Source organism: Petaurus breviceps, unplaced genomic scaffold (assembly GCF_028583685.1).
Source record: "Petaurus breviceps papuanus isolate PSGF00001 unplaced genomic scaffold, PetGlider_PUasm1.0 79, whole genome shotgun sequence".
NCBI lineage: Eukaryota > Metazoa > Chordata > Mammalia > Diprotodontia > Petauridae > Petaurus > Petaurus breviceps.
In genome coordinates, this window is record NW_027186523.1 from 4,465,243 (window position 1) to 4,475,664 (window position 10,422).

Consider the following 10,422-nt stretch of genomic DNA (forward strand, 5'->3'; position numbering starts at 1 on the left):
AGAGAGACAGAGAGACAGAGAGACAGAGAGAGACTGGATCTCAAGTCAAAGGATATGAGTGTGAATCCTGGATGTGCTACCTATTACTAGGGTGATGTTAGGAAAGTCATGTAACCTTACAGAACCTCATTTTCCTCATCTATAAAATGGGGGTGGGGTGGGGTATTGTATTAGAAAAACTCTAAGGTCCCATCCAGCTCTAAATCTATTAATACTATGAAGAAAAGTTGTAATTTTAAAGGCTGTTTGGTCCCTAAGATGTTTTTAGAGCCCTACCTCCCTTCTGCAACTTTCCATTTGTTAATTATTTATTAAGCATAAATAGAAAATATCATTTATAAGGAAGGGATATGGGCAACAATACCTCCTACATAGCCTACCTATTCTGCCTTTATTCTATCAAATGGAGAACTAGGATAACATAATCCTCTCAGCCTGGGTCTTGAACTTCTAAAGGTTAGTTCTATTGGTTTGGGGTTTGTTTTTCTTGAAATTAATTTCAATTAAGCAGATTTTAAAGTATCATAAGTCTAGAGCTAAATAGGACCTCAGAAATGTTTCAGTCCAACCCCTTCACCTCCAGTGAGCTTAAGTGATTTCCCCAAAGTCCCACAGGTACTAATTATCCCTACAGAAATTATCTACCACTATGAGTACAGGTGCTAAAACACTTCTGGGATGAACCATCACCAAGACCTGAAGGTAGTATGCCTAAAGCCCTAGTCTTTCAAACTCCAGTAGCATGAATGCACTATACTAAAAGGGTGATACATTCATGTAGTTTTTAAAAAATGATTTAAATATCATGGTAAGTGGTGTACTTTAATGGGAGTCTTGGTGTGATAATTGGGCCCATTTTTTCTATTTTGAACTGCTGAAATAAAAGCATTTAGTAGAGTCTTTCAAAATTTAATAAAGTAAGGATGAATGACGTATTCTAACCTCAATTTTTTCAGAAGGAAGTACTTCATATGCAGCCTGATGCACAGAGAATTCAATGATCCCAAGGTCAAAAGGCATCCAGAATAACAACAGTGGCTTCTCTGCTTTCTGCCTCTTGTCAAAAATATATACCACACTTTTATCTCTTTATCACCCTTACTGTTTTCTATGAGTTTTTTCTTAAACAACTCTAGCATTTTATTACATTTCCACACTTTGTGTTCCAATCACTCAATGTTAACTCACACTTTAAACTTATTTCCTAGAACTCGCAGACTAACTGAATTTTATAAATAGTTTTGCTAGAGATGTTTCTTTATGTCTCAACCTTTTCATTCATAAAATGATGTCTAAAACATGTTTATTTATATTCCTTGGCAGCCAGATCTAGCACCTGTCCCTACAATTCATTTCTGCAAAGATTAAAGGTTAAAGTCATTAAAGTTAATCACTCTGAATCCCTTAGTAAGGAGAAGAGTATGGCCATTACACAATCCAATAGTCCCTGTTGCAATTACTTGGTGGACTTGTAGATGTATTGCCATTATCTGGAGAATTTAGGACCAAACTTATTAGGCATTTATAGATTTTTGTTCTGCCATTTATAGCTTTAAAACTAACCAAAGTGTTCGTTTACTGAGCATCCTCTCTGTGGATGGTAAATCATTTTCTCCTATACTAATAAAATCTATCTCCCAAAGTAAAAGTACAGGAGTGAGTTGGACATGTCAAGAAATTTTAATTCATTCAATAAACACTTACTAAGCACCTATTATGCCCAATATACTATGCTCCTTTGCCTTTAAGGAGTTTATAAATTTTAGGAGGAGGTGCTAAAACATATGCAAATAACTTTCAATCAAATCAGACTGTGATAAATAGATGAGAAAATAATGAACAATATATGTTAAATACAGAGGGGGGAAATATTACAACTTGAGAGAATCTAAAAGGCCCCATGGAGGAGGTCATATTTTAATTGGTATTTAATAGGAAGGATGCTAATGCTAAGAGTTGGGGTGGGGGAGAGGGCCGGGGAAGGCAGCACAGTTTGAGTAAAGACTCAGAAGTAGGAAAGTATATTGAAAGGGACAAGTGGTTCCTTTCAGAAAGAGCAAAGAATACACGGGAAATTAGAGATAGTGCTGGTGAGTCAGGACCAAGTGATAAACAGTCTTGAATGTCAGGCCAAGGCATTTCTCTCTATAGAGCTGGAAGGGACTTCAGTGGTCATAAAAGTCTAATGCATTCTTTTGATAGATGGGAAAACTGAGGCTGAGAGAAGTATGACTTGCCCAAAGGCATAAATGGCGTAAAAAGGTCCTCTGACTCTTTAAGTACATACTGTGTTCTTTCTACTAAACCAGCTATTGAAGACATTTTTTCTTTTTTTTTTCTTTTCTTTTTGGAGGGCAATTGGGGTTAAGCGACTTGCCCAAGGCTAGCTTTTTGTGTTAAGTGTCTGAGGTCGGATTTGAACTCAGGTCCTCCTGACTCCAGCGCAGGTGCTTTATTCACTGTGCCACCTAGCCACCCCTATTGAAGACTTTTTAGCAGGGGCATGACATGATCAAACGTGTGCGTTAGGATGATGGACTGGAGGAAGGATAAACTGGAGGTAACATTCTACCATTTAGAAAACTAGTTCAATAGTTCAAGTGAGAGGTCCTAAGAACTTAGGGCTATGATAATGGAAGTGATAATGCTGTTACAGCATGTTACTCAGTATAATAGACTATAAAAGAAAATAATGTAGAGTTAGATATTTCTATTTCGGGCCCTGACATTTTCACTCTAAAATGGAGATTGTCGGTGAGGAGGACTGATTACAAAAAATAGTGGGTTTACACCTGCCACCCTTGACAGTATTCACTAATTTTTGAGAAATCATTTCTTCTAATCTCTTCTCAAAATGGTTCATTGGAGGAAGGGGATATGTTATATTTCGAAGAAAGAGTCTTTATACTCATATTTTATTTTTAAGAATTATAAACACAATCTGTATTTATCTACTTTTGTTAAGACAATAATCTGCAAACACTTAATTCACCAAATACAGGTTGTGAGAGTTTCTGCCCTTTGATGTAATTTCTTCACTTTTGATTTCTATGGAGTAGGTGGCATATAAAATAAATTTTGATGAGAGGGAAGTGGGCAAGTTATGAGGAGGGAGAGAATATGCTGATGAAAGTCTTTATTCTATTAGAGAAGAGGATGAAGTCACAGGTGTGAGATGGATGAAGAAAAATATGACCGAAAGCTTGCTCAGAGAAATAAAGGTAAATGCCCAAAGATGGAAGATTGGCTAAACAAGTTATGGTACATAAATGCAAGGAAATATTGCTATGCCTTAGGAAACAATAACCACAATGGAACACAGAGAAACATGGGAAGACCTATATGAACTGATAAAAAATAGAGTAAGCAGAATTAGGAAAACAATACACACAATGACCACAACAATGTAAATGAAAAGAATGAAAAAAAAACCAAATGAAAATGAATGCTACAAATCATAATGATCAAGCTTGACTTCAAAAAAGACATATGAGAAAGTAATCTGCCTCACTTCTTAGCAAAAGGGGGGGGCACTGTATGATGTCAGACTTTAAAAATCTTAGTTTTGCTAAATTTTTTTCCCTCTCTTTAAATTTTTTTCATATAAAGGAGAGTTCTCTGGGAGGGGATGGAGAGAGAATATCTTGGGATATATAGGTGAGATAAAAAACAAGATATCTATAAAATGTTTTTAATAAAGAAAATAAAGTTGAAATAGTACTGATTTATGGGAGTAGAAATCCAAACTGAGAACAAATAAAGATGTGCTTTAAGTCAATAATTAAAAGCTTATATTTAACACAGAGGAAAATAGGCAGTTACAGTCTTTGTAAGGAAAATGTCATGTTCAGCACAGTACAATTTGGTTTTAAACATTAAGAAAAACATCTAAGAGTTCAAATGTTTCCTTGAATATCTTCAGAGTTCTATACTGGACTAGAAGTCCCCAGATACCTCTAATATAGAAGTTTATAATTTTCTGTTCTCACTCTCATACCCTCTTGACTCACAAAACCAGGGGGAAATTTTGGCATACTTTTTATTCATGACGGCCAATTCCAGACTGTCTTTTTGGTGCTCCTTTGAAGTTCATGCAGTCTGCTTAAACCACCCTTATCCCACTGCTCTTAGTGATTCATTATCTGCCAACCCCTGTAACCTTCCTCACTAAGCTTAGGACCTGAATCACGGAAATCTTTTCTACCTTATGCCTTGCTGTCATCTTTGGGCTTTCAATATCCATACTGATATACTTTTACACCCTGACCTCACAGTTCCTAAACATTCAATTCTATACAATAACTTCCATTCTACTCCAGTCACCCACTGGGACAGCCATACCTGAGACCTCATTATTAGTCAGTGCTGCTACACCTAAAAGATCTTAAAGGGTAATTTCCTTAAAAAACAAATAAAAACCAACCACAATATGGAGATAATCAGGTGAACCTTGATCTGCTGAATGAGGGACACCTCCAGTGGAGCTGAGCATGCATATTATCTCTGTGGGGATTTCCATGTGCTTATAACTCAGTGCCCAAGGACTTGTCCTTTAGAATAGCGCTATAATTCTTTATTGTCACCCCCAGTCTTGATGAGGGGCAGCTTCCAAAGGGCCTGGTGACTAAGTCAAGAAGACCTGCCCACTCAGTGGCCTATAAGGAGTAAGGAGAGATTACTAACCAAAACTGAGGACATTTTCACAAATCAACAAGTTAATTCAATAGGGTCACAGATATTTAAGTTGAGTGCAGTCAAACAATGGTTAATCAAGGGGAACTACCTGATCCAATGGACTAAGGCACTTTCCTTGGTTGTATGTATAGGAGATCGCCTGCTCAATCTATAAAAAGCTGACCTTACAAAACAGAGGCCTTTTAGTGCCATATGTGTGTATGTGTGTGTATATGTATATATGTATGTGTGTACTCACACACATATAGATGTATATTTGATATGTCACCTGTGTTATATAAATTTTTCAATTTTTATAAATCCCACAAACCCTTTCCTCTTTCATCCATATCAAGATAAGCCAAAGGCAACATATTTCCCTATAAGACTCTTTGCCACTCAAGATATTTTTAAAAGAGTATAAACTGTTCCACACCCTAACAGTGATATACCAATTTATGAGTAGGTCTAAAGAAGAGAATAGATACAAAAACAGGAGTTAGGCAGAATGGTTTAAAAATGATGCTAGTTAAAGGAGATAATACTGAGTGAATTCGTATTGACAAGTATATGGAAGGTAATCACCTCATCTGTTACAGAGTGAGTGGAAAAAATGTGACTTAATTATAGTGAGAAGAGATTTATATGAAGATTTATAAACTCCCAGGAATGAAATACTGAGAAATGTTGTAGAACTTTTCTCCCTAGACATTTTTAATAATAGGATAAGCAACCAGATGTTTGGGATAGTTTAGTCTTGACAGTTATACCAACGATCCTTTCCAACTCCATGATTACATGTAATGAATACTGTCTCAAAATGTCCTCTTAATTGAGAGCTTACTCTTTGCTGGTCTGTTCCTATATAGACCATTCACCTTTCTCTAACCTTTTATAGCAGTGGGATTATAATATACACACACCCAAGATTTCTGATTACAATTCAAATACTTACCCCTTAACAGGTAATGTCTAGGTCCTTTGGAAGACTGTAAGTAAAGACAAACAAACAACTTTTAAACAAAGCTGTTTGAATCTGGCTTTTACAAATATTAAGTTATGAAACGCACCTGGAAAACACTGCCTTTGGCAGACTCACATATAAGTAATGTGACAAGCAGTCCAAGAAGTTTTCAGGAGAAATATAAAAACAATAGGTTCTTGGGATACCAGATATCTATTACAAAAGGTTATTAACTATTAAGAATGAACTAGAAAGTAAAAAGATAATGAGATAGTAATCAGTTAAATTCAGGAAACTAGAAGGTAAAAGAAAAAACAATTATGATTTTTGAGTAGTTCACATTAAATATAAATAAGAAATAATCTATACGCAGTGAGTAAAGCGCCAGCCCCAGAGTCAGGAGGACCCTAGTTCGGTTCAGGCCTCAGACACTTAACACCCACACAAAAAAACTAGCCGTATAATCTCGGGCAAGTTCCTTAACCCTAATTGCCCTCCAAAAAGGCAAAAAAAAACCCCAACCAATCTATAGCTCCTTGTTATTTGTGAACCAAAATCCAAATTACAAACCCTAACAAATCTTTGTAAATTAAAGAATACTTTGGCACAAGGCCTTCCTTTCTTGACCTTTTTGCTGAATGAGCTCAATCAACATTTAGTTGCCCTAGTACGACTATGGTCTCTTGGTGGATACGGACATGAATATAAATAAGAATATGAATATCCTCAGTGGACTTAAAATTTATTAGGAGAGAAAAGATATATACATAGCATGGTATAAGGAAAAGCCTCCCTGACCCTAAATACTTTCCCCACTGGTACCTTAAATTCTTCTGTTAACAATTCACTCCTTCATGTTAAGCTCTGCACTCTTCCTGAGGTACCTGCTTTTAAAAAGCAAGGGAAGAGGATAAAACAATGAGACCCAATCAGCTTGGTGTAACTTATAGATCTTGTCTCTGATAGGTAGAACCCAAGGGAGAAGCATGATAACACTGAGTAGCTGAAAGGAGAAAAAAAGAGGAACTTTTTACCTAGGCCTTATGCTTTATACTACTATTTAACTCAAGTAGTATTCATTTGTTAAAATTGAAAATTAATTCTAACATTAATTCTTAATAAGGACCACAGGTTCATAGAATCATAAATTTACAGATTTAGGGCTGAAAGAGATCTCAGGAGCCATCTAGTCCAACTCCACCATTTTAAAGAGAAGGAAATCAAGGTCTAGGGAAACTCAGCAACTTGCCAAAGGTCACCAGATAGTAAGCATCAGAGGCAGAATTAGAATCCATAGTCAGTGCTCTTTCCATTGTACCATGCTATAACCAAAAAAAGTTAGAGAATCTTACACCGGAAGACTTATAACATATAGGTTAGAACCTCAACCAACTCTGAAATTTACAGTTGCATTTTAAAAACACTATAATAAGTATTTATACCACAATGCATATGGTTTATGATTTGACTCTACTTTTGGTACTCACTTAAATTCTTGCTGTAGTGTGCTATCCAAACCTTCACTACAGATTATTACAATTCTCTTCCTCTAGAGCTGGGATATGAGGAAATTATGCTCACCCAAGAATAATCTTATAGTGCAAGATAGGGTAATAAAATAGTAACAATAGACATTTATGTAGTGCTTTATAATATCTTGTATCATTTAACCTTTTGTGAGGTAGAGGCTGCAGTTATGACCAGTTTACAGGTAAAGAAATTAACATAAGGAAACTTTAGAGAGGGTATCACACAATTAAAAAGTGGCAAGATTTGGAGCCCAAGTTTTTTTTACTTAAACCTAGCTAAGCTTTCTTTTCATTACACCATAATACAGGGATGTCCATCATGGTTCACCACACAATGTGGTAAAAAATTATTTCAGCATACACATAAAAAGATATCCTATTACAAATTAACTGTGAAATCAGACACCATTTGAATATGTTTATATATTTTCTGTTCTTATTTTTAAGGCATATGAAAAAATTCTTTTTATTACATCATCTTTTCCCCCATTTCTATGAAGGACGGTGATAACAGTGCGGAATAACATCTGGGTTCAATTTTTAATTGTTCAAATGCTTATTTATAAGAGTTCATATAACCTTGTTTAACTGTTGATTACCCTGCTCTGAGTCATACTTACTAGCAGACCTGATTTTCCTTCATTGGTGAAAACCTAAAATCTTATTCATACAGTTGTGTGGCTGTCACATTCTGTTTTAGTTCTTTCTGTCCATTAGCATCTCTCTATGGAAGAATATTAATTTTCACATATGTTTGTCTCCATCACTATCTTTTTTTTAATGGAGAACATTGGGGAAATCCTACAGGTTTGGGAAACTGAAGAATTTCCATCTTTTAAGTCCTTTAGCACTCGATGGTACATCATAAATGAAATTACAGTAGACCCCAATTCATCCACAATTTTTGGTTATAAAGATTTGCCTGAGGTCAGATATGTGAAGTGACTTTACTGTGGTCAAAAACCTAAGCATTTCAGATGGAACTGGATCCTAGGTCTTCCTGATAGCAGGTCAAACACTCTACTACAAAATGCTTCCTCTCAGATAGCTATAACACTAAAGACTGAATCTAACATTTGCCTTCCAATTCCTGCTTTGCCCTCTATTATATCTCTCGCTGCCCTTCCAATTTTACCTTAGTCAATTTACTCCCCTTCTCCCAGACCCATTCTTTCTACTTTATCTCATATTCTTTGGGGGAGAGCATTGCATAAGACACACAAGAATTTTAAAAAATAACTAAAAAATAAAAATAACACAGGAGTCTGGGTCTATTTACTGAAGGTGCAAACTGCCCAGTACTGTCCAGTGGTGTCTGAAGGCATTATTATATTAAAACTAACAACCCCAAGTAACCAGACTTAAATTATCTTCCATATATATATTTTTAGGAAGTCAGGAAAGAGGATCCTATGCCTTGGAAAAATTTCTATAAAAATTATTTAAAGTAACAAAACTTTTGATGTTTAACAAGTGATGATCCACCTTTCTGAAATTTTTACTTATCTTTCTCCAACAATGCTGAATAAATACAGTACCATCCCATAAGTGGGACTAACTATAATATTCTTTGCTTACAAAGATAAGCCCCCGTCATGTAGGTCTCACATGTTGTCTTCTCAGTAGGGAGGATGGATTTACACAGGTTCTGACACAATGTCTTACCCAATGACAGGTGACAGGTGGCTGGGGTTAGGGGTGCTATAGAAACAGCTCAAAACTAACTGGCCCACACAGGGATTAAATTTATAAACATGGCCTTCTTTTTACAGGTTAAATAACCAATTGAGCAAACTTAGACCAAAGGCCAAACTTTTGTTTGATTGTGCTTAGGTTAAATGGGAATCCTCTCCTTTCTACTTTCCTTTAGGAAAGGCTTTATGGAGGATGTGGTAACTACCTACCTTACCTTTCAACTGGAAGCACTTTACAACTGATTTTCTACCAACATTATCAAAAGTCATAGTAAATAAAGCAGATCACAATTTTTGGAGTATAAAATAGTTTATAAGACTTTGGAAATGTTTACAAGTTCCCTAATGATGTTATTTGCTGTCAGAGTTAAAGGAGGGTTGAACTATTGTTATCTGGATTTGTTCTCTCTTTCTCACACTTAATTACACTTAACTATGTGACCTGGGTTTAAAAAAATCTCCAAGACTATAAACCCAATTTTATAAAATAATATACTTACAAACTAAAAAGGAAGGAAACAGAAGCAAAATATGTTTTCTGGCAATCATCCCAGCATCCACAAATTGTTCTGTGACTGCCCGGCTTTCTTTTATTTTTTCTTTCTAAAATTGCAGTCAGTTTACCGAAAAACTAAGTCTGCTGGTTCAAAAGAAAATAATTGTGGAACAAAGAACATCTCTTTGAACCAAGTATTTTTTTTTTGTTTCCTTAAAGCAAGAATATTGTTCAATGGACATCATTAAGCACTCCTGCGGCATACCTCTATTAGTTGAGTACTTTCTAATCACTTTCTTTCATTTCCCCTAACTCATTAGGGTCAAGTTATGGTTAGCATCTTTACTTAAATGATTTGACTGAGCTGCAGAGTGATTTAGTGACCTGCAAAAGTCTCCCAGAATTTAGGACTGCTAAGCCTGGTATTCCCAAAGTTCCATTAGATCACTTAAATCATGCCATAGTTTCATTTGTGACTCCATTTGTACAAAAAGAAAAAACAAATAATATTGTATAAAATAATCCCTAGAGAGGAAATATGGCATAGTGGAGCATCTCGGTTCAAATCCTGCCTCTAACATGCCTCTGATACTTATTAGCATTGTAACCATGGGCAGGTGACTTAACTAAACTCAGAGTGAGTTTACCGGAATTCATCTGTAAAATGAGGGAATTGGACTTGGTGAACTCAAAGGTCTCATCAACTAAATGTACAGTCCTCTCTAAACCTATGATTATACAGAGAGAAAATTCCCTAAAACAGTAAAAAGGAGGGGGTTGGGGAGAAAGATCCTGTAGCACTTTGCAATTTTTTTTTTTTAAGCAATTGGGGTTAATTTGCTCAAGGTTACACAGCCAGGTGTTTCTGGGTGGGTGCTGTCTGAGCCCTGATTTGGTCCCAGGTCATCCCGACTCTGGGGCCGGTGCTCTTACTCGCTGTGCTACCTGGCCTCCCCACTTTGCAATTTTCTTACCTGCTTTTTTATATTCTCAATTGAATCATATTAACCTATATTCATCTTATCTCCCCCATAAACCTCATACACTTTTCACATTGTCAAACGA

General features: G+C 35.9%; 1 protein-coding gene across 1 annotated transcript in view; it reads right to left on the minus strand.

Moving 5' to 3' along the window:
• LOC138175697 (lamin tail domain-containing protein 1-like) overlaps positions 1–5,664 on the minus strand; it is an 88,841-nt gene extending 83,177 nt beyond the window's left edge. Inside the window, exon 1 of the mRNA XM_069106210.1 lies at positions 5,630–5,664. The gene's annotated coding sequence lies outside the window, so the exon portion shown is untranslated. The remainder of the gene's footprint in view (positions 1–5,629) is intronic.
• Positions 5,665–10,422: the final 4,758 nt, after the last annotated feature.